General features: G+C 49.6%; 1 protein-coding gene across 1 annotated transcript in view; it reads left to right on the forward strand.

Moving 5' to 3' along the window:
• SRCAP (Snf2 related CREBBP activator protein) overlaps positions 1 to 27,727 on the forward strand; it is a 1,720,489-nt gene that overhangs the window by 1,338,838 nt on the left and 353,924 nt on the right. The window lies entirely within an intron of this gene.

Consider the following 27,727-nt stretch of genomic DNA (forward strand, 5'->3'; position numbering starts at 1 on the left):
CTCAAACTATAGACCGATCTCCTTGTTACCTGCCCCTGCCAAAGTGCTCGAAAAACTCGCTCAGCAACAACTAGCGGATTTTTTTAGAAAACTCTGGTGCTTACCATGACTCCCAGCATGGCTTTAGACCAGGCCACAGCACTGAGTCTGCACTAATTGAAATGGCAGATGCTGTACGCTAGACGAGGGATCTAGAGCGGTGTTGGTGCTGCTTGACTGGTCAGCAGCATTCAACACAGTCTCCCACCCCCTCCTCTTGGACCGTCTACAAACTAAAAGCATCCAGGGCACGGCCTTAAAATGGATTACGTCCTTTCTGTCCGGCCGTACGCAGGCAGTTTTCACCCCCGCCCCCCCCCCCTTACACTTCGGGCAGTCGTCCTCTCCGTTGGGGAGTCCCTCAAGGCTCCTCACTGAGCCCCCTTCTATTTAATGTTTATTTTTCACCCCTTTTTGACATCATCGCCCAAACCGGCATAAAGGCCACCTCCTATGCCGATGATATTCAACTCTTATTTTTATTTGACAGTCCCACCCAAACTACTTTTGATCCTCTGAAAAACTGTCTTCGTACGATTGCCCACTGGATGGATAACAACTTCCTAAGGCTCAATACAGGAAAAACGGAGGTCCTCTTTTTCCACCAACCGTCTCCTCTAGACCCTTACATCTGGTGGCCTCTTGACCTTAGTGCACCACCCCTGCCCTCAGACTCGGTAAAAAACCTAGGGGTTAGATGGGACTCCAACCTCTCATTGCAACATCAAGTACACACAGTCTCTGCAGCATGCTTCGCCAAGATCAGGATGGTGAAAAAGTTCATCAACTTCCTTCCTAGTACTACCAGGAAGGCAGTAGTCCAGGCGTTGATCACCTCACACTTGGACTACGGTAACTGCTTGTATACTGGTCTGTCTGTAGGTCTGTGCCATCGACTTCAGACAGTCCAGAATGCTGCAGTACGACTGGTCGGGGGCATCCACCTTCGCAAGCATATCTCGCCCCATCGTCATAGCCTTCATTGGCTACCTATACATAAGAGAGTTGAATTCAAGGCACTGGTGCTGGCTCACCGTGCCTTGAGAGGCAAGGGCTCTGCACATCTCTCCACCTGCCTTACCCCTTACAACAATATCAGGAATCTCCGTTCTTCATCAAAAAATCTCCTCACTACTCCCCGATTTAAGAAAACTCGATCTGGCGGTAAAACCTTCCAAGTCTGCACAGCTGCCCTTTGGAACAAATTGCCTAACTCCATCCGAATGATCCAGGAAGAACTACCTTTTCGGAAGGCGTTAAAGACCTACCTCTTCTGTTAATCACTCTTTTTTAAAAATAATCTTCCAAACTCCGCATAAGACCGTACAGGAGCGCCGGGACACCCCGTTGGGGTATCTGTGCGCTATAACAAAACACACTAAATAAATAATAATAAATAGCAGGCTCTTCCTGCTTTGCCTCCCGCACCTGCTGAAATACCAGTGTCGATACCTCAGGTGGAAGTACCTAGTTCTCCAAGGCAACCCTCTGGATCAAGACCGCAAGGCATCATGATACTTCATCCTCGGACGAGGAAGTTGTCAAAGAGGGTGAATCACCCGACAACACTGGTGATGGAGATCCTTTGAACGAGTATATCATTCCCATGCCCTCTCCACTTATTCCTCAGCCATCAGATTCTCCGCCTGAGGAAATCGGAGGCTTTCACAACCTCATGCAACGGGCTGCGACCAGATTCCAGTTACCGGTCACTATTGAGCAGTCTGACTGCTTCTTGCATGATTTTAAAGAGGAATATAGAGAGATTACAAGGGCGATTCCAATTATAGATTACATTTGGAATGAAGGTATTAAAATCATTAAAACACCTGCCTCCACACCTGCGGTTCTTCCGCGTATTGAAATAAAAATACTGAGCCCCTCCGGATACTCCATCTTGTCTTATAGGTCATCCGCGTCAGGATTCAGAAATATCACAAGCTGCTCAGCAGAGATCAAAGAATCCAGCCACACCAATTTCAACTCCGCCTGATAAAGATGGTAGAAGATTGGATTTGATAGGGAAAACGTTCTCCACTAATGCTGCAGCCTCCATTAAGGCAGCAAAGTCTCTGGCCTTTCTCAGTCTGTTCGACTGCCAGATGTGGTCAGATTTGGCAGAATTCATAGACCTTATCCCGGAGGACCGCAGACAAGAGGCAAGAAAAATTGTGTTGTAACGTGAACGAGCCGCATCCGAAATTATTGACTGCGCTCTAGACATCGCTAACGCCAACTTCAGACAGCTTGCAGGTGCTGCAGTGCTTAGACGCCAAGGATAGCTTAAAACAACATCTTTCAGGCCAGAGGTACAAACCAAGATCCTGGACATGGCCTATGACAGCCATTCATTATTCGGAAAGCACATAGATGAAGACCTTTTGGCTATCAAGACTGATACGGATACGGCAAAATCGTTGGCTAATCTCCAGTACAAACGTGGATCTTTCAGAGGAGTCAGAGGTCAAGGATTTACATCCACAGGAGGTTATCACAATCAACAAAACAGACAATATCAGTCGCAATACAGACAGCCTTACACTCAAACGTCTTACAGGCAATCTGCATCTGGTAGTTTCTCTCGCCAGGGCGGACGAAGGCGATCAAACAATCTAGGTCGCAATTCCAACAGGAAACAGGGAGTTCAGCAGGATGCCAGTCATTCCTCCCTCCCTCCGGGCGCAAATATATCGGCCTTTTTTCACCAGTGGCAGCAGATCACGTCCAATCAGTGGGTTCTTGACCTAGTACACAAAGGTCACACACTGGAGTTAGCCAAGCAACCGCCTACAACCCCGCCCAAGGGTCCCCCTCATCTTCACTTGCTTTTCAAAGAAGCCTTAAACATGCTCCACGAGAATGTGATGGAAAAAAATCCTTTGTCGCAGAAAGGAAGAGGGTTCTACTCTCGCTTATTCCTCATAAAGAAAAAAATCAGGAGAGTGTTTCCCGATTCTCGATCTTCTCAAGCTCAACAAGTTTCTGAAAAAACTGAGTTTTCGAATGGTGACGCTGGCCGAAGTTTTAAGCTGTCTCAACAAAGGGGACTTTATGGCTTCTCTGGACTTGGAAGACGCATACTTCCATAACCCTCTACATCCCAAACATCGCAAATACCTACGATTCACAGTGGCTGTCGTCCACTTCGAGTTCAAGGTGCTTCCGTTTGGACTGAAATCAGCACCCAGGATCTTCAAGAAATGCCTGGCACCGGTTTCTGCACCTCTGAGGTCTCAGGGAATACAGGTGTTTCCTTACCTCGACAAATGGTTTCTCAAGGGTCCTTCGGAACGGATAACGAAGAAGGCTATTTCAAAATGCCTACATCTCTTTTCAAGCTTAGGACTCACTCTTCAACGAAGCAAATCACAGTTACATCCTCTCCACGTGATACCTTTTCTGGGAGCAATGTTGGACACCATACAGTGCAAAGCATTCTTATCAGAAGATCGCCAACTACGACTGCAAAAACTAGCAAGGTCAATCTCAAAAATGTCAGTTTCTGTCCGGACATTCGCTTCTCTTCTGGGGATGTGCTTATCTGCAATAAACCTGGTTCCGTTGGCACAACTCAGAATGAGACCTCTGCAAGAAAAATTGCACCTGCAATGGCAGCAAGCCGTAGGGTCATTTAGACGACTCCAATCAGGTAACGTTGCGCATGATTCACGCTCTTCATTGGTGGTCTCAAAAAACAAACTTGTCTCTGGCCCTCAATTCTTGACAACTCGCCCAGAATTCGTCTAACAGACGCATCCATGGAGGGCTGGGGAGGCCATCTCCAGGACGTACAGATTCAGGGAAGATAGTCCCAACAGTACCAACAAAAATGTGAGAAGTTGGCCTGATATGCAGTGCTCACTATTCTAGTGATCACTATGTATCAGTCCAAACAACCCTTATTGATGATTGGTTGTAAGTCCACCGATAGACCAGCTATCCTAGTAGCATGGACAAGAGCAGTCTTTAGGCTAGACTCTAGAGGGCGAGTTAAGCCAGCTGTTATACCATCACATATACCCCTTGAACACCAAGTGAAAGGACACCACACAAGTGTTATGAAAATAAACAGTGTATTTATTTAGATCACAACAGCCCTGTACTCTTTATGAGGACAGGGTACTAAGCACACAACAAAACTCTTACGAAAATACTTTAAGTTGCACAATTTACACAAATGCCCGAGGGGCACGGAAAACCATATACTTTGGAAGTGGAATGCGAAATTACTAGCAGGTAAGTACTGGACTAATAGGCTTTGGAATCGCTAGGACTACGTTACTGAACCTTCAGATTACTAGTAGGAGGCCTAGGGGACTCGGGTGCAGTGTGTGCACTCTCACGCGGGATGTGGGACAAAATCTATGGAGGCTAGTAAAAGCAAAGTTAGTGTTCTCTGGCGAACCCGATAAGGTAGGCTGAAAACGAAAGTGGATCTGGACCCTTGGATAGTGAGGCTATGCTGGGGCACCGAAATGCCGAAGTTACCTAGCCCAGGGGCTGCGGCTGCATAGGTCTGAAAAGACGTCGGGAATCCTCGTTGCAGTCTATGGAGCCTGAAAGAAGAAGTTGCTGGCAGGCGGCCAGTGAAGATTGTTCGGTGGATCCAAGCCTGGATCGAAGATGGAGGACACCTGTAAGCAGAGGGGACCAAGTTCTGAATCACTAGCCAGTGATTAGATGGGCACCAGGATGGCACCGGATGAAGTCACCTCGACCAGGTGAGTGGGCGACGCTGGGCTCTGCAGTCTCACGGACCAGGAGGCGTTGTCGACGACCAGGATGGAGGTGCGAGCTGTCCCACGATGGTTGCTGCTGTCGACGTCGCTGGACCCAGGATTGGGGCAACAAGTCTTGGCAAATTCAAGCCCATGCGTGGACCTAAAATGGCGTCTGGAGTGGACCAGGAGGGTCCGGGGTGCTCCTCTTCGGGAAGGGAGCAAGGGCCAGTCTGGAGCAACCAGTCTAGCAGTGATGATGTCGGTCGTCGTCGGGAAGGCCACAAGCCAGCGGGCTAGTAGCCAGACAACGCGGTGAGCAGCAAACAGGCAGAAGGGCCCCACGCAGATCTCGTGGAGGCTGGGAGGCTGAACTTCAGTGCTGGAGCTGCTCAGGGTTGGGGCTTCTCGGACCCCAAAGCACTCACCAGAGGATCCCTCGGCGGTCGTGCTGGGCAAGAGTCGTGCAGTCTTGAAGATGGCCGGTCCCTCGAGGTCTCGTCACACCCACGGATCTCAGCTGAGCTGACGAGGTGGGTAGAAGTCAGAGGTGCCAGGGAAGCCAGGTCTCGTCGTGCTGGTCAGTTGGATTCCGGAGGAAGGACGTGCAGCAAACCGCAGTGTTCTTGGATGGTGCCTGCGGGTGCAGGGTGACTACTCCTTAGTCACAAGGGAGAAATCTTGAGAAGAAGTCGAGAGTTCCTTTCGTAGAAAGTAGTTTCAGGATTCAAAGATGATCTAATTTGGATGGGGCCCTCTCCTATCTTTATACTAGGAAAAGGGGCTGGCACGCGACTAGGTCCTGCCCATGGGTGGGACCAGGAAGGGGGGGGGGGAGGGGTTACACCCCTTTTCCATGCCGGACTTTCCCCAGCTCAGGGGCTGGTGTGTCCCTGGAACTGGTTCTAGCCGGCAGATGCATAGTGAGCACCGGGGTGCCACTTGCAGTCACCTTCCTCTAAAGCCCTGCCTACCCAGGATACACAAAACCCTGTCTGGGATGGTGCTAGCACCGCCCCTGACAGGAAACCCTTTGTCCAAGCTCCCCTCGCTGGAAGGACTCCCAGCTGCAGGGGGTCAGACTTGTGTCTGTGGTGGCAGCATCCATTTTGTGTTGCTGAGGCTCGAGTTAACTTTAACCGGGGTTCACAGTTACATACATGTCGTGTCCCTCTAGAAGGGTGGAATGCTAACCCCGTCGCCAGAATTGGCGAGGGGTTAGTATTCCAATTCGTATGACACCTTACTCGACATGTTTTGATAAAGCGATACCAAAGATAGCATATAACCGCGAGGTTCATAATGCACTTAAGAGTATATGGTATGCGTTATCATGGAACAGCTATTAGGACTTGGTTCCGCAAGCTGCAAACGGGCTCAGCTCATGCCAGAGCACCATCTCACACGATTCCAAGCACTCTGCCTTCAGGATTGTCAAGGCCTGCCATAGGAGTGACTGATAGGAATCTGTGTGTCCATTTTAGGGTTAGATATAGGTATACTATATCTAAAGCAAAGGGTGATTACACCACCTTGCCCCAGCTGTCGTGCAGCCAGTTGTCAGATTTAGATGGCCAGCCAGGGGTGGCATAATACATGGCAGCCCCTGGTAGGCCCTGGGTACCTATGCCCTGAGTTACAGGGTCTGATAAGGTGGCCCAGTACCAATTGGATATGTACCTAAGGTACATGGAATCCATTTTACAGAGAGAGCAGTAGGCCTGGGGTCCTGATTGGCAGGGTCCCAGGCCAACTCAGTCGGAAAACCAGCAAAACACCAGGCAAAAAGTTGGGGGCAACCATAGTCAGGTATCCACCTTCCTACACCCCCTGCTACAGCCTATTCCCAGGCGCCTCGGTAAGGCTCACCGTCGCTGCGAGGGTTCCCTCCTGCCTCCGATCCCCGCGGCGACCCTCCGGTGTCTGCTCCGGTGTCCAGGAGCCAAAGCAAGGAGACACTCTCCGGGCCTCCGGCGGGCTCCGAGAGCCGGATTCCGCTGCAGCCGCACGTCGGGTGACGCAGTGCGGGTCCCCGATCAGGAAAGACCGGTGGCTTCGGCCTGGTCCGGCGCTCGCGGGAGGAGCTTGTTATGGGCAAATTCCGGGTGCGTCCCACGCCGAAAGTCACACCGGGGCTAAATCGAGGGGAGCGGATGTGACCCCCGCCGTTTTGTGACAAGGCCACGTCCTAATTAGGATAAATTCAAGGATTTTATGGGGTGATAGTGAGGAGCCTCGCTCTTATGCGTCTGCCATCGACGCCGGCTAGCTCCGCCCCTTTTACTCCTCCTCCTTTCTATCCCAATATGCCTTTTGTGCCCTACTTCCCTACACATTCAGACTATAATGATGAGGATAACGTGGGGGAAGATCATCAAGATGATTTTAACGAACCAGAGGATCCACATCCACAGGATGACACATGGGAGGATCAGAATGATCCATATGACACACAACCCATCCCTGACACCTCCCCATACCCTACAAAAGCCGTCGCCTACCGACGACACCATTGTGTATAACCAACTGCTTGTAGGTCAGCAAAATACCACAAGGTCGACATGCACACTGACCCAATAGAAGAAGATTTTCTATTTGACACTTTTCCTACCTCTGAAAAAAATGTCAGGACACTTCCTATGCTGAAAGGGGTACTAAAACACGCGCCAGATATATTCAAAGATCCAGCCAGAGCACGTGTACTCAATCCCAGGATTGAAAGGAAATATAAGACGGCCCCTACAGACCCTGCTTACATTAAAGGCCATTTGCCTTTAGACTCACTGGTAGTAGCAAACGCTCGCAAAAGAGCTAACTCGCAAACAGGAGATGCTCCAACTCATGACAAAGAGTCTAAGATATTGGAAGCCTCGAGCAAAATAGTGGCCTCACAGGCTTCTAATTCATGGAGGATTGCAAACAAAGGGCTCTACTAGCTCGCTACGATAGAGCACACTATGACCAGCTTGAAGGTTTAATGCAACACCTGCCAGAACCTTACAAAGCTCAGGCTAACGACCTCATACAAGAAGGCAAATTTATTACCAATGCGTCCATTAAATGTGCGCTTGACGCATCTGACACAGCAGCCAGGTCCATTAATACTAGCGTATTACTACGCAGACACGCGTGGCTACGCATCTCTGGTTTTAAGAATGAGGTGCAATCCACCATCCTCAACCAGCCAGTCAATCAAGACTTCCTGTTTGGCCCTGCAGTAGAATCTATGGGCGCACTGCAGTGTCAACAACACAGAGGTTCCTTTCGTCGCTTCTCCTACAGAAGCACTGCACGAGGCAACACTTCAGACTTCCTCTACATATAAAAGCAACACCCAAAGTTCCTTTAACAAAGGCTCCAACAGGAGAGGTTATAGGGGCAATAATAACAAGGGCACAGGACGCGGCGGCAATAACACCAGAGCCTCCACTGCCACCAAACAGTGACTTCATCACACTCCCTCCAGACCATCTAACACCAGTCGGAGGCAGAGTCAAACAATTCCTACCAGTTTGGAACGCAATTACCACAGACAGGTGGGTGAGACAAATTATCCAGTATGGTTATTGCCTGGAACTCCCTTCTACACCACCCAACATACCACCCAAACCACGTCCTATATCCAAAGAACACATCACCCTGTTACAACAAGAGGTGAAATCCATGCTAGAAAAATGGGCCATAGAGCCAGTTCATGTGAGAAGTTGGCCTGATATATGATGCTCACTAGTTCTAGTGATCACCTTGTATCAGTCCAAACAACCCTTATGGTGATTGGTTGTATAACCCCTTAAATACCAAATGAAAGGACACCACACAGGTAGTTATGAAAATAAACAACATATTTATTAACTAACATACACCTCTGAACTCTTTGAGGTCAGAGGGCTAAGCACATGACAAGACTCTTAAGAAAAATACGTTAAGTTGCACAAGTTACAATGTTGCCCTAGGGGGGCAACACACCATATACTAAACAAGTGGAATAAGGAAGTCGATAGAAGGAATGGAGCTGTCCAGAGGCTGTAGGATCGCTGGGACTACACTATCCTAACTTTAGGTAAGTAATAGGAGGCCCACGGAACGCGTGTGCAGAGTGTGATCTCGCACGCGAGATGCGTAACAACGTCTATGGACAATACAGTTCAAGAAAAAGGTGAGTACGGACAATCCTGACTAGTTAGGACTAAAACGACTGTGAATCTGGACACTAGGAGAGTCAATCTACCCTTGAGCACCGAAATGCTCTTGTTACCTCACCCACAGGCTGCGGGAGCATAGGTGCGAAGTCGTGTCCGGTTTCTGCGTTGAAGTCTATGGAGCCTGAAAGAAAAGATGCTGCAGGCGATCAGGAGGAAGATGTCCCGTGTGATCCAAGGGTGGATCAGGAAAGCTGAAGACCTGGAAGCAGAGGGGACAATGTTCAAAGTCACTAGCCAGTGACTGGAGTGGAACCAGGAAGGAACCAGATGCTGTCGTCGCGATCAGGTGAAGAGTGGACGCTTGACTCTGCAGCCACGTGGACCAGGAGGTGTCTTTGACGACCAGGATGGAGGCACGAGCTGTCCCACGCAGGCTCTCGCTGTCGGCGGTGTTGGATCCGGATTCAGCATCAACAGGCCTTGGCAAAGGCAACCCACGCGGTGAGTGGAATCGGCGTCTGGTGCGGACCAGGAGGGTCCGGGGTCCTTCTCCTTTGCAGGGAAGCATGGGCCAGTCTGGAGCAACCAGACCAGCGGTGTGGATTTCAAGGATCGTCGTCTAGGAGGCCACTAGCCATCCGGCAATTGACCAGGCAACGCGTCAAGCAACAATCAAGCAAAAGGGACCCACGCAGATCTCGTGGATGCTGGAGGGCTGATCTTCTGTGCAGGAGCTGCTCGGGGCTGGGGCTTCTCAATCCCCAAAGCACTTACTCGAGGAAACCTCAGAAGTCGTGCTGGAAGCGAAGTGCAGTTTCTTCAAGATGGCCGGTCCCACGTGTCTCGTCGCACCAATGGATCTCAGCTGTGCTGCAGATGTAGGTAGAGGTCGGAGAGGTCTGGGAATCCGGGTCTCGTCGGGCTCTGAAGTCTGGATCCTCGAGGGAAGACGACAAAGTGAAGCCGCTGGACGGTGCCTGCTTGTGCAGGGTGGTCACTCCTTGGCCACAAGGGAGATTTCTTCAGTCTTTTGTGGAGCAGAACGTCGAAGTCCAGAGTTTCTTCTTTGTAGAGTTTCAAATCAGGATAATCTAATTTGGAATGGGACCAGCTCCTACCTTTATTCTCCTAAAGGGAGCTGTACTATGACTAGGTCCCTCCTATGGGTGGGATCAGGAAGGGGGGTGGTTACACCCCTATCCTTTGTCCGGTTTCACGCCAGAGCTGGGGCTGGAGCGCCCCAGCAACTGGTTTGAACCGGGGTATGCACAGGGACACCTTGTGTGCCCCAGGCATGTCTCATTCCTTTCAGCCTGTCCTACCTCAATACACAAAATCCTGTCTGGGGTGGCGCTAGCACCTCCCAAGGCAGGAAACCCTTTGTCCAAACCTCCCTCGCTGGAAGGACTCCCAGCAGCAGGAGGTCAGACTTGTGTATGTGGTGCAGCATCCATTTTGTGATGCTGAGACTCGAGTTAACTTTAACCGGGGTTCACAGTTACATACATGTCGTGTCCCTCTAAAAGGGTGGAATGCTACCCCCATCGCCAGAACTGGCGAGGGGGGTAGTATTCTAATTCGTATGACACCTTACTCGACATGTTTTGATAATGCTATGCCAAAGTTAGCAATAACTGCGAGGATTATAATGCACTTAAGAGTATATGGTATAGCGTTATCATGGAAACAGCTAAAGGACTTGGTTCCGAAAGCTGCAGACAGCTCATGCTAGAGCACCATCTCACATAATTCCAAGCACTCTGCCTCCAGGATTGTTAAGGCCTGCCATAGGAATGACTTATAGGAGTATATGTGTCCATTTTAGGTTTAGATATAGGTATACTATATCTAAAGCAAAGGATGATTACACCACATTGCCCCAGCAGTGTTACCAGCCAGTTGTGCCAGTTTTGGATGGCCAGCCAGGGGTGGCATAATACATGCTGCAGCCCCTGGTAGGCCTTGGGTGCACTATGCCCTGGGTACCTATGGTACACTGTACAAGGACTTACAAGAGTGACCAATTAGATATGTACCTAAGGTACATGGAGTCCATTTTAACAGTGAGAGCAGGAAGCCTGGGGTCCTGGATAGCAGTATCCCAGGCCAACTATGTCGAAAACCAGCAAAACACTAGGCAAAAAGTTGGGGGCAACCATAGTCAGATATCCACCTTCCTACAGTCCCTTTTCAACACCAAGGGACAGGAGCATACCCACTATACTTTCTTATTCCCAAAAAGGACGGGTCCCTCAGACCAATATTGGACCTCAGACCGCTGAACCAATACATACTCTCGGAGCACTTCCATATGATCACTCTACAACAAGTACTCCTGTTACTCCAGCAAGGCGACTTCCTAGCAACATTAGACCTCAAGGACGCATATTTTCACATACCTGTACATCCAGCTCACAGGAAATACCTCAGGTTCACAATAGAAGGTCAACATTATCAGTTCAAGGTTCTCCCCTTCGGGGTATCCACAGCCCAAGAGTATTCACAAAATGTTTAGCGGTATTAGCTGCACACCTCAGAAGGCAACACATCCACGTGTTTCCATACCTGGACGATTGGCTCATAAAAGCAAACTCGTACGCGCAGTGTGCAAGCCATACATCTCAAAAACTCCAGCTGCTACACAGCCTTGGTTTTTCCATAAACTACCCAAAATCGCATCTACAGCCCTCCCACATACAGCAATATCTGGGAGCTACAATAGATACCTCAGTAGCAAAGGCATATCCAAATTCAGCCAGGATAGCCAACATGCAGACTCTCATTCAAAGATTTCAGCCACAACACTCTTTGCCAGCTCGAGTGTTCATGCAGCTCATAGGCATGATGGCCTCCTGCATATTCATTGTCCCTCAAGCCCGACTTCAAATGCGTCCACTGCAAGAATGCCTAGCACGGCAGTGGAACCAAGCTCAGGGACAACTGAAGGATCTAGTGTTGATAGACAATCGCGCTTACAACTCTCTGCAGTGGTGGAACCCACAAAACCTTTCCAAAGGACGACTGTTCCAAGAGCCGGTTCCACAACTAGTACTAACAGCGGACGCATCACTGACAGGTTGGGGAGCCCACTTACTTAAATACACAGTCCAAGGGCTCTGGACAATCAAACAAAAGAAACTGCATATCAACCAACTGGAGTTGCTAGCAATATTTCTAGCACTGAAAGCATTCTAGAAATACTTGTACAACAAGGCTGTGTTGATCCGGACGTACAACATGACAGCCATGTACTACATGCAGAAAGAAGGAGGGACACACTCTCCACAGCTGTCCCACTTAGCACAGAGCATATGGAGGTGGACAATACCAAGAAACATTTTTCTCCTAGCAGAACACCTGCCAGGGAAAGACAATCAAGTAGCGGATCTACTAAGCAGACACAGACAACAGCTACACGAATGGGAGATTCACCCCCAAGTTCTCCAGAGATAGATCTGTTTGCCACAAACGAAAATTCAAAATGCCAGTACTTAGCCGCCAGGTTCCCACATCCGTTGTCACAGGGCAATGCGATATGGATGAACTGGTCAGGCAAATTTGCGTACGCTTTTCCACCAGCTCCACTGATTCCGCTGGTGGCACGCAAACTACGTCAGCAGTCTCTCACAATGATCCTGGTTGCTCCCACATGGGCAAGACAGCCATGGTACACAACGCTCCTCGAACTTTCAGTAGTTCCCCATCAAAGGCTGCGCCTCACGCCCGATCTTTTAACTCAGAACCATGGAGAAATCAAACACCCAGATCCCAATCAGATGAACCTAGCGATCTGGCTCCTGAGGTCTCCGAGTTCGGATACCTTAACTTACCTCCTGATTGCATGAACATTATCAAGGAGGCAAGACGGCCACTACTAGAGCATGCTATGCAGCTAAATGGAAAAGATTTGCAATTTACTGCAACAATAACCAAATCAATCCATTAGATGCTTCCATCCAAAACATTATCTGTTACCTCTTGCATCTTCAAAGGTGCAATCTAGCATACTCTCCTATAAGGCTACATCTTGCTGCTATAGCAGCATATCTCCAGAACAGGCAACACCTTTCCCTGTTTAGGGTACCACCAATCAAGGCTTTTATGGAGGGTCTTAAAAGGGTAATCCCTCCATAACACCCACCTTCACCAGTCTGGAAGTTAAATTTGGTACTTACCAGACTTATGGGACCTCCTTTCGAACCACTCCACTCATGTGAATTGCAATTCCTAACATGGAAGTTGGCATTCTTGATTGCCATTACCTCCCTCAGGCGAGTACGTGAGCTTCAGGCACTAACAATTCAAGAACCCTTTATGCAAGTACATTCGAATAGGGTAGTACTCAGGACCAACCCTAAGTTTATGCCAAAAGTCATATCCACTTTCCATATCAATCAATCAATAGAACTGCCCGTTTTCTTTCAAAACCCACAATCAGTGGCTGAAAGAGCCCTACACACACTAGATGTAAGGAGTTCTCTGCTATATTATGTTGACAGGAGTAAATCATTTCGGAAAACAAAGCAACTGTTTGTTGCTTTTTCAGCGCAACTTAAAGGTAATCCTATCTCAAAATCGGGAATAGCCAGATGGTTAGTTAAATATGCTATCAAAAAGCTAAACGCACTCTAACAGTTCCCCCAAGAGCACACTCTACGCGTGAAATGGGGGCATCCATGGCTTTCTTAGGGAATATTTCCCTTGAAGACATATGTAGGGCAGTTACATGGTCTACCATACACACTTTCACTAAACACTATTGTGTAGACGTGCAATCAAAGCAGCAAGCTGCTGTAGGCCACACTGTCCTTAAAACTCTTTTTCAGACTGCTGCAGCTGGTACAGGTGACCACCGCTAGAGGAGATACTGCTATACAGTCTATGCACAAGATATGAATTCAGCAGCCCACATGCCTCGAACGGAATATGCTACTTACCAGTATGCATCTGTTCTTGACATGTAGGGCTGCTGACATTCATATCGCCCTCCCTCCTCCCCGGTGCCTGTTGCAGCTGCAGTATTCTCTTTTGCATGGCCATCTCTTACTTTGCTATACTCCGTCTCTGCCACAATGGCGAAAAACAATTGAGGATGGAGAATATGCCCATGCGCACTGAGTCCAGGGGAGGAGTCACCTATCTCGTGATACTTCGAAGACTCTTCCAGGACAACATAGGTGCAATCATCCGGAACCAACACTAGGCGGCGATCTATGCACAAGATATGAATGTCAGCAGCCCTACATGCCAAGAACAGATGCATACTGGTAAGTAGCATATTCCTTATCCCTTATTGGTATCTTTCTTAGATTCACATGCACCCGCCCTCCTCCTCGGCGAGACAGTTCTTTGTCTGGGATCCCTACTTCCCACTTGTGCTAAGAAAATCTGAGGAGAACTGCCTTTGCTGGGAAGGTTCTAGAGGGTGCTAGTAGCTGATTGGTTGGAACTATTTTTTAGTTCTTTTCATATAATGAGGTAGATAGGCTACTAAGCTTTGGGTATTCTGGGGCTTTTTTTCTTTTTAGCCTACTACAGTTCTTACTAAGGCACTGCTTTTGTATGTATTATTACCGTGGGACTCCCGCCTCGGCGACAGGGAATGCTTCAGGCATGTGAATCTATGAAAGATACCAATACTGGATAACTGTAGTTACAGGTAAGTAACTTGTTTTCTTATGTTACTTTTCTAACTCAGTGCTGGATACCTAGATTCAGCACTGGGACATTTTCTGCAAACAGGTAAGTATATACGTTTTAGTTATTTGTGCAATTTTTAAATAATATTTTTAGATTTCAAAACTCCACACTTAAATACTTTTTGGAAGAAAATTGTCTATGTTATCCTATGGACGAAAAACAGGTTATCGGTTCACAGGTAAGTTATCGACTGTGGGAGTTAAGGTTTTGGGGTTAGACTCTGAGGTCCCCCAGCACTCTTGTTACCTCTTCAGCGGCACTAGGACAGCCAGGTGCAGTGTTGAGCCCCAATGTTATCCAATGGGGGATAGAGGGCCTCTAGTTGGTGGCTGATTGCAAGCAGGCCACTGGGTTGTGGGAGCAAAGCTCCTAGAGTTTAGGTCAGGGCAAAAGGGCAAACAAAGTAGCACAAAAGGTGCACCCTCAGCATTACTGAAACGGCCGGGTGCAGAGTGCTGTTTTGATTTCGGGCGCCCTGTTGTTTTCTATGGAGAACCTCCGGTTTGCAAAAGCACTGCAGGCAGTGATTCGAAGGACTTCTGGGTGCGACCACCACTTTGAAAGGTAAGTTGGGAAGTTAAGGGTTGTTAGGCACCATTAGTTTGGGCACATAAGGCTGTGGGGCGTCGGGTGCAGGGTCTTACCAGCTCCTGGTCTTGGTTAGGGAGGCCTTCTGGATTTAGACTGCAAGCGTCGGCTGGAGGCTTGAGGCAGGTCAGGGGTGGCTGAATCTCTGGTCGGGATCGCCGGGGTGACCTCCTCGTGGTGTTTTTCTCTCGCTCTGGCCGCGTTTGGCGGGTGCAGAGTGGGCTGGATCCGCGGTCTCCGGCTACTGCCAGAGGTTGCAGTTGAACAAATCCGGTGTTCACGGGAGAAGCAGTCTTTGGAAGTGAAAGCAGGCAGGTCCTCCGGAGTTTTCGAGGTTGCTGGCTGCTGAACACATCGGGATTTTGCAGGAGCAGGTTTGAATGGAGACAGGCCTGTAGGGCTGGGGCCAAGTCAGCAGGCGTCTTCCTCTTGTTAGCTGGCTGCACAGCTGTTCGGTCCTTCTTCTAATTCTTTTCTTCTTGTCGTTTCAGGATCTGAGGAAGAAAGGTTCAGGTTGCCCCCTAAATACTAGAATCTGAAAGAAACAGATTAGTATTAGATTCCTTACCTTAGAATATCCCCAGGCGTCAGACTGGATCCGGAAACTTTTGCGTAGCAGTACCCTTGCGCGTCGGTAGGCGTCGTCTGCGGCTCCGCGTCTGTCGTTGTTGGCGCCGGGATGAAGTCGCCGGAGTACTTAAACGCCGCCCTCGCGCGCTGACGTCAGTTCTCCTTTTTTCCGCGCCAGCAAGTGTCGATCCGGAAAAAGTGGGACCCTTAGTCATTTTATGACTAAATTTTTTCGATCATTTTTTATCACTTTTCGAAGTCAAACGACTCAGACGGTGCCGGTAGGGATGCCCGGGTTCAAACCCTGCGTCGACTGCAACCGACTGATGTCTGTTACCGACCCCCATCGCCGGTGTCTACATTGCCTGGGGCCCGACCACGATGACAAGACGTGCCCCGACTGCCGGGCCTTGACGTCGAAGGCTAGGCGGGAGCGGTCCCGCAAGCGCCTAGAGCTCCGGCAGTCGGCCCACGCTGTTCGAGGTCCCGGTCCGGAAGGAGGTCGGGGGACCGGCCGCGGGGCCGGAATCATCCCAGCTCTGGGAGTCAACACCACTCCTCGGGCTCAAAGTCCTCAGGTAAGAGGCACAAGAAGTCGAAGAGGCGACATAGCTCTTCTGACTAAACCCCCCCCACCCCCCCCCCCCCCCGACACTCGTGCGATGCGGCCAGGGGTTCGGGCGACACCGCCCACGCGGCTCCACCGGAGCCGCAGGCGTCGCGGCCTGCTCCATACCCGCCGGTCCCTGGGCAGAACGCGACGCCAGAGGAGATCAATGCCTTCCTCACGGCCATGAGGTCGCTCACTCCTTCGTCGATTTCCGCTGCGCCTTCGGGCTAAGACTCCCACTACAGAATTATTTCAAATGCTCACACTGTGCTGATGATGATCTAAAGTTACAAAAGATCGAAACGCCGTCGACACCCTGTTGAAAATCCTTCCACTTGTACATATTGCCATGAATTTTGATGTTAGTTTTGTTTGATATGTCGTGTATTGTCACTTTCACTGTCACATTACGCACCCCTTTCACTTATGTGAGCACCTGTAAATACGAATCTGCATACTATGATTAAATATTTCTGTTGCCCTATGAAGCTTGCTCCCAGAACCTATTTGTTCATTTGACCAAATAATACTTAACCTTGTGTTACTGGACCTTCTTAGGCCAACCCTGAACCACTGTACTTACCATAAAAGACTGTAAGAAACTGGCTCTATATATATACTACACCAAAATGAGGTATAGTGTGTATAAGAGACCAAGTGACCCCAGAGGTAGGCTGAGATTAAAGTTAGATAGAACCTTACTCTCTAATTGTGGTAGAGTGGTTGAGCAGTAAGGCAGTATCAGAGGACAGTGTTAAGCATTTGAAGTACACTCCGTCAGCAAATTAATTCATACACTCAAGAACTGAACTCTAGGCCAATTGTTTTGTATAAAAATATACTGTTTATTTTTAGAACCTAGCAAGCCTGGTAAACATTAAATACCTTTCAGTAATAAGTAACTGGATATAGAACAGTTTGCAAATGCAATAGAAATTGTACTTTGTTTGATTTACAGGGGAGCAGTGGTATGCAACACTAAGCAAATAAAGTACATTAGAATGAATAGGCTTTTTTAATAAATTGCAGGTAAGTTACTTTTACGTTACTGTTTTTAACTCAGTGCTGGATGCCTAGATTCAGCAATGGGACATGTCCTGCAAACAGGTGAGAAAACACGTTTTGGTTATTCGTACGATTTTTATTAAAAAAAATCTTTAGTTTTCAAAACTTCACCCATAGTCATTTTTTGGAGGGAAAATTGTCAATGTTATCCTATTGAGGAAAAACAGGTTATCGGTTTGCAGGTAAGTAAACAACTGTGGGATTTAAGGTTCTGGGGTTAGACTCGGGGGGGGGGGGGGGGATCTCCCAGGGTCAGTGATGCACTGTTGCACCCTCAGCTGCAATAGGACGACCGGTTGCAGAGTGCTGAGGCCCAATGTTATCCAGTGGAGGATAGGGGGCGTCTCTGGTAGGTGGCTGCTGGCAAGCAGGCCACGAGGTAGTAGGAGCAAAGCTCCTAGGGTTTTAGCTCGGGGCGGAGCTGCCAGAGGTGGGCACACCTCTCTTCCTCACTTGTTTTTCCCGCTGGTGCTCCTGCCCAAAGTGGGGGTAGAACCAGTGGGGACCTGTTGCTGAAAACAGCAAATGGTCTGGAAAGGTTCACAAAAGCGGCATGCATTTGCAGCTTTTCCTTCGTGAACCCTGTATGTAGGAAGGTGGATATCTGACTATGGTTACCCCCAACTTTTTTGCCTAGTGTTTAGCTGGTTTTCGACTTAGTTGGCCTGGGATCCTGCTATTCGGGATCCTGCTATTCAGGACCCCAGGCTTCCTGCTCTCTGTTAAAATGGACTCAATGTACCTTAGGTACATATCTAATTGGTATTGGGTCACTCTTGTAAGTCCTTGTACAGTGTACCACAGGTACCCAGGGCATAAGTGCACCCAAGGCCTGCCAGGGGCTGCAGCATGTATTCTGCTAACACAGCTGGGGCAAGGTGGTGTAATCACCCTTTGCTTTAGATATAGTATACCTATATCTAACCCTAAAATCGACACATATACTCCTATAAGTCACTCCTATGGCAGGCCTTAACAATCCTGGAGGCAGGGTGCTTGGAATTATGTGAGATGGTGCTCTAGCATGAGCTGAGCCTGTCTGCAGCTTTCGGAACCAAGTCCTTTAGCTGTTTCCATGATAACGCTATACCATATACTCTTAAGTGCATTATAATCCTCGCGGTTATTGCTAACTTTGGCATAGCATTATCAAAACATGTCGAGTAAGGTGCCATACGAATTGGAATACTACCCCCTCACCAATTCTGGCGACGGGGGTAGCATTCCACCATTTTAGAGGGACACGACATGTATATAACTGTGAACCCCGGTTAAAGTTAACTCGAGCCTCAGCATCACAAAATGGATGCTGCAACCACCGACACAAGTCTGACCTCCTGCTGCTGGGAGTCCTTCCAGCGAGGGAGGCCTGGACAAAGGGTTTCCTGCCTTGGGAGGTGGCAACACAACCCGTGACAGGATTTTGTGTATTAGGTAGGACAGGCCTGAAAGGAATGAGACATGCCTGGGGCACACAAGGTGTCCCTGTGCGTACACCAATTCAAACCAGTTGCTGGGGCACTCCAGCCCCAGCTCTGTCGCGAAACCGGACAAACGATAGGGGGTGTAACCACCCCCCTTCCTGGTGCCATCCATAGGAGGGACCTAGTCGCAGTACAGCCCCCTTTAGGAGAATAAAGGTAGGAGCTGGTCTCATTCCACTTTAGATTAATCCTGATTTGAAACTCTACAAAGAAGAAACTCTGGACTTCGACGTTCTGCTCCACAGAAGACTGAAGAAATCTCCCTTGTGGCCAAGGAGTGACCACCCTGCACAAGCAGGCACCATCAAGCGTTCCAGCGGTTCACTTTGTCGTCTTCCCGAGTGGATCCAGACTTCAGAGCCCGACGAGACCCGGACTCCCAGACCTCTCCGACCTCTACCTACATCTGCAGCACAGCTGAGATCCGTGGGTGCGACGAGACACGTGGGACCGGTCATCTTGGAGAAACTGCACTTCGCTTCCAGCACGACTTCAGAGGTATCCTTGACGAAGTGCTTTGGGGATTGAGAAGCCCCAGCCCCGAGCAGCTCCTGCACAGATGATCAGCCCTCCAGCATCCACGAGATCTGCGTGGGGCCCTTTTGCTTGGTTGCTGCTAGATGCGTTGTCTGGTCACTTGCCGGCTGGCTAGTAGCCTCCTAGACTACGATCCACAACATCAACACCGCTGGTCTGGTTGCTCCAGACTGGCCCTTGCTTCCCTGTAAAGGAGAAGCACCCCTGACCCTCCTGGTCCGCACCAGACGCCCTTTTCCACTCACCGCGTGGGTTGCCTTTGCCAAGGCCTGTTGACGCCGAATCCGGAACCAACACCGCTGACAGCGAGAGCCTGCGTGGGACAGCTCGTGCCTCCATCCTGGTCGTCCAAGACACCACCTGGTCCACGTGGCTGCAGAGTCAAGCGTCCACTCTTCACCTGATCGCGACGACAGCATCTGGTTCCACTCCAGTCACTGGCTAGTGACTGTGAACATTGTCCCCTCTGCTTTCAGGTCTTCATCCCCTCTGCTTTCAGGTCTTCATCTTCCTCGATCCACCCTTGGATCACTCCGGACATCTTCCTTCTGGCCACCTGCAGCATCTTTTCTTCCAGGCTCCATAGACTTCAGCGCGGAAACCCAACACACTTTGGCACCTATGCACCTGCAGCCCGTCGGTGAGGTAACACTATCCTAGTGTCCAGATTTCCAGTCGTTTTAGTCCTATCTAGTCGGAACTGTCTAATACTTACCTTTTCGTAATTTGTACTGTCCATTGACTTTGTTACGCATCTCGCGTGTGTATTCACACTCTGCACACGCATCCCGTGGGCCTCCTATTACTTAACTCAGGTTAGGATAGTGTAGTCCCAGCGATTCTACAGCCTCTGGACAGCTCCATTCCTTCTATCGATTTCCTTATACCATTTACTTAGTATATGGTTTGTCGTGCCCCCTAGGGCACCATTGTAATTTGTGCAACTTATCGTATTTTTTTTAAGAGTCTTGTCATGTGCTTAGCCCTCTGATGTCATCAGTCCAAACAACCCTTATTGATGATTGGTTGTAAGTCAACCGATAGACCAGCTATCCTAGTAGCATGGACAAGAGCAGTCTTCAGGCTAAACTCTAGAGGGCGTGTTAAGCCAGCTGTTATACCATCACATATACCCCTTGAACACCAAGTGAAAGGACACCACACAAGTGTTATGAAAATAAACAGTGTATTTATTTAAATCACAACAGCCCTGTACTCTTTATGAGGACAGGGTACTAAACACACAACAAAACTCTTACGAAAATACTTTAAGTTGCACAATTTACACAAATGCCCGAGGGGCACGAAAAACCATATACTATGAAAGTGGAATGCGAAATTACTAGCAGGTAAGTACTTGACTAATAGGCTTTGGAATCGCTAGGACTACGTTACTGAACCTTCAGATTACTAGTAGGAGGCCTAGGGGACTCGGGTGCAGTGTGTGCACTCTCACGCGGGATGCGGGACAAAGTCTATGGAGGCTAGTAAAAGCAAAGTTAGTGTTCTCGGGCGAACCCGACTAGGTAGGTCAAAAACGAAAGTGGATCTGGACCCTTGGATAGTGAGGCTATGCTGGGGCACCGAAATGCCGAAGTTACCTAGCCCAGGGGCTGCGGCTGCATAGGTCTGAAAAGACGTCGGGAATCCTCGTTGAAGAACCAGGAGCCTGAAAGAAGGAGTTGCTGGCAGGCGACCAGTGAAGATTGTTCGATGGATCCAAGCCTGGATCGAAGATGGAAGACACCTGAAAGCAGAGGGGACCAAGTTCTTGACCACTAGCCAGTGATCAGATGGCACCAGGATGGCACCGGATGGTAGTCACCTCGACCAGGTGAGTGGGCGACGCTGGGCTCTGCAGTCTCACGGACCAGGAGGCGTTGTCGGCGACCAGGATGGAGGTGCGAGCTGTCCCACGATGGTTGATGCTGTCGACGTCGCTGGACCCAGGATTGGGGCAACAAGTCTTGGCAAATTCAAGCCCACGCAGTGGACCTAAAATGGCGTCTGGAGTGGACCAGGAGGGTCCGGGGTGCTCCTCTTTTGGAAGGGAGCAAGGGCCAGTCTGGAGCAACCAGACCAGCAGTGTTGTCGTCGGGCGTCGTCTGGAAGGCCACAAGCCAGCGGGCTAGTAGCCAGACAACACAGTGAGCAGCAAAAAGCAGAAGGGCCCCACGCAGATCTCGTGGATGCTGGGGGGCTGGACTTCGGTGCTGGAGCTGCTCAGGGTCGGGGCATCTCGGACCCCAAAGCACTCACCAGAGGATCCCTCGGCGGTCGTGCTGGATAGAAGTCGTGCAGTTCTGATGATGGCCGGTCCCTCGAGGTCTCGTCGCACCTACGGTTCTCAGCTTAGCTGTAGAGGTAGGTAGAGGTCAGAGGTGCCAGGGAAGCCGGGTCTCGTCGAGCTGGTCAGTCGGATTCCGGAGGAAGGACGTGTAGCAAACCGCAGAGTTCTTAGATGGTGCCTGCGGATGCAGGGTGACTAATCCTTAGCCACAAGGGAGAAATCTTAAGAAGAAGTCGAGAGTTCCTTTTGTTTCTTGATTTCTTGATTGTAGTTTCTTGATTCAAAGATGATCTAATTTGGAAGGGTCCCCGCTCCTGCCTTTATCCTAAAGAAAGGGGTGGGTACGCGACTAGGTCCTGCCCTAGGGGTGGGACCAGGAAGGGGGGTGGTTACACCCCTCTCCCATGCCGGACTTTCCCCAGGCCAGGGGCTGGTGTGCCCCTGGAACTGGTTCTAGCCGGCAGATGCGTAGTGAACACCGGGGTGCCACTTGCAGTCACCTTCCTGTAAAGCCCTGCCTACCCAGGATACAAAAAACCCTGTCTGGGATGGTGCTAGCACCGCCCCTGACAGGAAACCCTTTGTCCAAGCTCCCCTCGCTGGAAGGACTCCCAGCTGCAGGGGGTCAGACTCGTGTCTGTGGTGGCAGCATCCATTTTGTGATGCTGAGGCTCGAGTTAACTTTAACCGGGGTTCACAGTTACATACATGTCGTGCCCCTCTAGAAGGGTGGAATGCTAACCCCGTCGCCAGAATTGGCGAGGGGTTAGTATTCCAATTCGTATGACACCTTACTCGACATGTTTTGATAAAGCGATACCAAAGATAGCATTTAACCGCGAGGATTATAATGCACTTAAGAGTATATGGTATGCGTTATCATGGAACAGCTATTAGGACTTGGTTCCGGAAGCTGCAAACGGGCTCAGCTCATGCCAGAGCACCATCTCACACGATTCCAAGCACTCTGCCTTCAGGATTGTCGAGGCCTGCCATAGGAGTGACTGATAGGAATCTATGTGTCCATTTTTAGGGTTAGATATAGGTATACTATATCTAAAGCAAAGGGTGATTACACCACCTTGCCCCAGCTGTCGTGCAGCCAGTTGTGTCAGATTTAGATGGCCACCCAGGGGTGGCATAATACATGCTTCAGCCCCTGGTAGGCCCTGGGTACACCTATGCCCTGAGTTTACAGGGTCTGATAAGGTGGCCCAGTACCAATTGGATAATGCACCTAAGGTACACATGTCAATTTAGTGAGAGAACAGCTAGGCTGTGGGTCTGATTGGCAGGCCCACAGCCAGAGAAAGTCATAAACCAGTGAAACAAAAGCAAAAAATCTGGGTGATCATAGGATTGCAGACCCTACTCTCCTACACTTGTCATGTGCTTAGCCCTCTGATGTCATAAAGAGTTCAGAGGTGTATGTTAGTTAATAAATACCTTGTTCATTTTCATAACTACCTGTGTGGTGTCCTATCATTTGGTATTCAAGGGGTTATATGTGGTAAAACAGCTGGCTTAACATGCCAAGAGTTTAGCCTAAAACTGCTTTGTCCATGCTACCATTAGGATAGCTGGTCTATAAGGTTGACTTACAACCAATCACCATGAGGGTTGTTTGGACTGATACAAGGTGATCACTAGAACTAGTGAGCATCATATATCAGGCTAACTTCTCACACTGCCCATCCTGGTGAAGGCGGCTTGGCACCTCGTCCCAGGATGTGTATTGTTTCAGACCCCCGAGAGCAGCAGCTCTCGACCCAGGGGTCCAGAAGCATGGTTGGTGGTGGCAGCCTAGGCAGCCACTCAGTCAGGTCATTAGTAGTTGGTCGAGTTTCAGGGGGCATCTCTAAGATGCCCTCTGTTGTGCATTTTACATTAAATCCCACACTGGCATCAGTGTGGGTTTAATGTGCTGAGATGTTTGATATCAAACTTCCCAGTCTTCAGTGCAGCCATGATGGTGCTGTGGCGTTCGTAATGACAAACTCCCAGCACCATATACTCTTAATGGCAGGACTGCACTTCCAGTGCCAGGGTGGACCTGGGTACTGTAAGGGTACAGGGCTCATGCACCTGGACCCTCACCACTGGCATAGGGCACCCAGCTAGAGGGGTGACTGATGTATACTGGGGCCGTGGTTTGTGGGCATGGCACACAGGGATGTGTGCCATGGCGACTCTTCACTTTGTTCTGCACCAAGACACGCAGCCTGCAAAGGCAGTGTGTGAGTGTCAGGGTAAAGGGCCTCTACGGGTGGCATAATAAGTGCTGCAGCCTTTGGAGGCCTTCTCTGGTCACAGTGCCCTGGTTACCTGTGGTACCATTTACCAGGGGCTGACGTGGCCAGAGATGCCAATTGGATTTAGGCTTCAATGCAGTATTAGGGAAGGAACATAGGCCCTGTGTACCTGTTTAGCAGGAGCCCATGGCACACTCAGTCAAAGAACATCATCCCACTGGTCCCCAGCGAGGTCCCCAAGTGCTCCAGAGTCCACCGTGCGTGGACCTCTCCAGGGCTCCCCGATGTCACCTGCAGCCTCAGCACTGAAACCCCCCTCCAACCACTAGTGGCCCGGTAAGGTGAAATCCGACCTCAGACAACACCCCTGCATCCAGCCGCCCTACACCCTGTAGAAAATAACCCGAGGTGGACCTACGTAGCTAAGCCCTCCAACTTGCCTGCCCAGCTGTTGGTTCCTCCCGTAAGTCTTCCTGGGCCAAGCTTGCAGCTAAAAAACAAAACTGAAAATCCCCATTAAAAACAACAGGGCACCAGGTGCCAAAACACTCTGCATCCAGTCACCCCTGCGGGTTCTCTTTGTGTGCTAAACAGGATCCCCCGTTGCCCTGCGCCTAACACCAGGAGCTTTGCTCCTACAACCTTGTGGCCTGCTCGTGAGGAGCCCCCAACCTGTGGCCCCCTCTCTCCCGTTAGATAACATTGGGCCTTAGCACTCTGCACCCGGCTGTGAGAAGTTGGCCTGATATGCAGTGCTCACTATTCTAGTGATCACTATGTATCATTCCAAACGACCCTTATTGATGATTGGTTATAAGTCAACCTTATAGACCAGCTATCCTAGTAGCATGGACAAGAGCAGTCTTTAGGCTAAACTCTAGAGGGCGTGTTAAGCCAGCTGTTATACCATCACATATACCCCTTGAACACCAAGTGAAAGGACACCACACAAGTTGTTATGAAAATAAAAGTATATTTATTTATAACAAGTCTACCCTGATCTCTTTGAGTCAGGGAGCTAAGCACACAACAAAACTCTTAAGAAAATACTTTGTTGCACAATTTACACAAATGCCCGAGGGGCACGAAAAACTATATACTACAAAAGTGGAATGCGAAATACTAGCAGGTAAGTAACAAGATCCAGAGGCTTCAGGATCGCTAGGACTACACTACTGAACCTTCAGGTTAGGAGCAGGAGGCCTAGGGAGATCGGGTGCAGAGTGTGCACTCTCACGCGGGATGCGGGACAAAGACTATGGATGCTAGGTTCCGTAAAGTTACAGATATCGGACGAATCCGACTAGTAAGGCTGAAAACGAAAAAAGGATCTGGACACTTAGATAGTGAACCTATGTTGGAGCACCGAAATGCTCAGGTTACCTAGCCCAGGGGCTGCGGCTGCATAGGGTTCAAAAGACGTCGGGAATCCTCGTTACAGTCTATGGAGCCTGAAAGAAGAAGTTGCTGGCAGGTGACCAGTGATGAAGTTCGATGGGATCCAAGCCTGGATCGGTGATGGAGCCGACCTGAAAGCAGAGGGGACTCAGTTCTTAATCACTAGCCAGTGATCAGATGGGCACCAGGATGGCACCGGATGAAGTCACCTCGACCAGGTGAGTGGGCGACGTTGGGCTCTGCAGTCTCTCGGACCAGGAGGCGTTGTCGGCGGCCAGGATGGAGGTGCGAGCTGTCCCACAAAGGTATCTGCTGTCGGCGATGCTAGACCCAGGATTGGGGCAACAACTCTTGGCAAATGCAAGCCCACGCGGTGGACTCAAAATGGCGTCTGGAGTGGACCAGGAGGGTCCGGGGTGCTCCTCTGTTGGAGGGGAGCAAGGGCCAGTCTGGAGCAACCAGACCAGCGATGGAAGTGTCGTGGTTCGTCGTCAAGAGGGCTACAAGCCAGCAGGCAAGTGGCCGGACAACGCGGTAAGCAGCAAAGAGCAGAAGGGCCCCACGCAGATCTTGTGGATGCTGGTGGGCTGGACTTCGGTGCTGGAGCTGCTCAGGGTTAGGGCTTCTCAAACCCCAAAGCACTCACTCGAGGATCCCTCGGCGGTCGTGCTGAATAAGCGTCGTGCAGATTCTGAAGATGGCCGGTCCCACGGGTCTCGTCACACCCACGAATCTCAGCTGGGCTGATGATGTAGGTAGAGGTCAGAGATGGCAGGGAATCCGGGTCTCGTCGAGCTGGGCAGTCTTGATGCGGAGGATGGACTTGCAGCAAGTAAGGGGCTGGCACGCGACTAGGTCCTGCCCATGGGTGGGACCAGGAGGGGGGTGGTTACACCCCTCTCCCTTGTCCGGACTTTCCCCAGCTCAGGGGCTGGTGTGCCTTGGAACTGGTTCAAGCCGACATATGCACAGTGAGCACCGGGGTGCCACTTGCAGTCACCTTCCTCTCAGCCCTGCCTACCTGGGATACACAAACCCCTGTCTGGGATGGTGCTAGCACCGCCCCTGACAGGAAACCCTTTGTCCAAGCTCTCCTTGCTGGAAGGACTCCCAGCAGCAGGAGGCCAGACTTGTGTCTGTGGTGGCAGCATCCATTTTGGGATGCTGAGGCTCGAGTTAACTTTAACCGGGGTTCACAGTTACATACATGTCGTGTCCCTCTAGAAGGGTGGAATGCTAACCCAGTCGCCAGAATTGGCGAGGGGTTAGTATTCCAATTCGTATGACACCTTACTCGACATGTTTTGATAAAGCGATACCAAAGTTGGCAAATAACCGCGAGGATTATAATGCACTTAAGAGTATATGGTACGCGTTATCATGGAACAGCTATTAGGACTTGGTTCCGCAAGCTGCAAACGGGCTCAGCTCATGCCAGAGCACCATCTCACATAATTCCAAGCACTCTGCCTTCAGGATTGATAAGGCCTGAGTAGAATAATTACATTAAAAAGTAATCTATACAGTAAATTTGAATATTTGTCCTACCTGTATTTCAAACAACTGTATTTTAACTTGGCAATCAATTGTAAACACTGCATAACATTTTGCAAAGCATTTATGTCACTTACGTATGCCAGCCTTTGCTTGGTTCCAGAAATAAAATACTGTCATATTTTTATACAAACAAAATTGGTGTGAATTCAGTCTGAGTGTGTAAAATCATTTGCTGACTGAGTGCGTACAACAAATGCATAACACTACCCTCTGTTAAAGCCTTACTGCTCGCCCCCACTACCACAAATAAGAGAATAAGGCATGATCTGCTTTTACATCTGCCTACCTTTGGAGTTACGCTGGACTCTGTGCACACTATACCTGATTTTGGTATAGGATATACAGAGCCAGCTTCCTACACTCTTTCCTTTTAAGGAATAGTCTTACGCTTTTCATCCATTTTTCCTGATTTCTTCTGTAACCGAAGATGAAGACTAAAAAGCACAATTGTACGTTAGTGGCTCCAGTGCAGGTCAGATAACATTGATTTACAGGTCTATTGATTTACAGGTCTATGGAACTGGTCAGCTTTCTTGCTGATACAGTTCAAACTTTAACCTTTTTTGCTGATCAGGTAACATGGGAGATCTTGCATCACTACTATTCCTTGTAGTACCTGGCAGTATTGTTAACCTCTTCGCCGCTAATGACAAGGGTAACTCGTCATGCTCTTTTCATTGATTTCAATGGAAATTCAATGAAAAGAAAAATATTGCCTTAGCAGCCAAGTGGTTAATGAAGACTTGTGGCTTGGTTTCCTAAATCTCTTGTAAGGCT

Source organism: Lissotriton vulgaris, chromosome 7, assembly GCF_964263255.1.
Source record: "Lissotriton vulgaris chromosome 7, aLisVul1.2, whole genome shotgun sequence".
NCBI lineage: Eukaryota > Metazoa > Chordata > Amphibia > Caudata > Salamandridae > Lissotriton > Lissotriton vulgaris.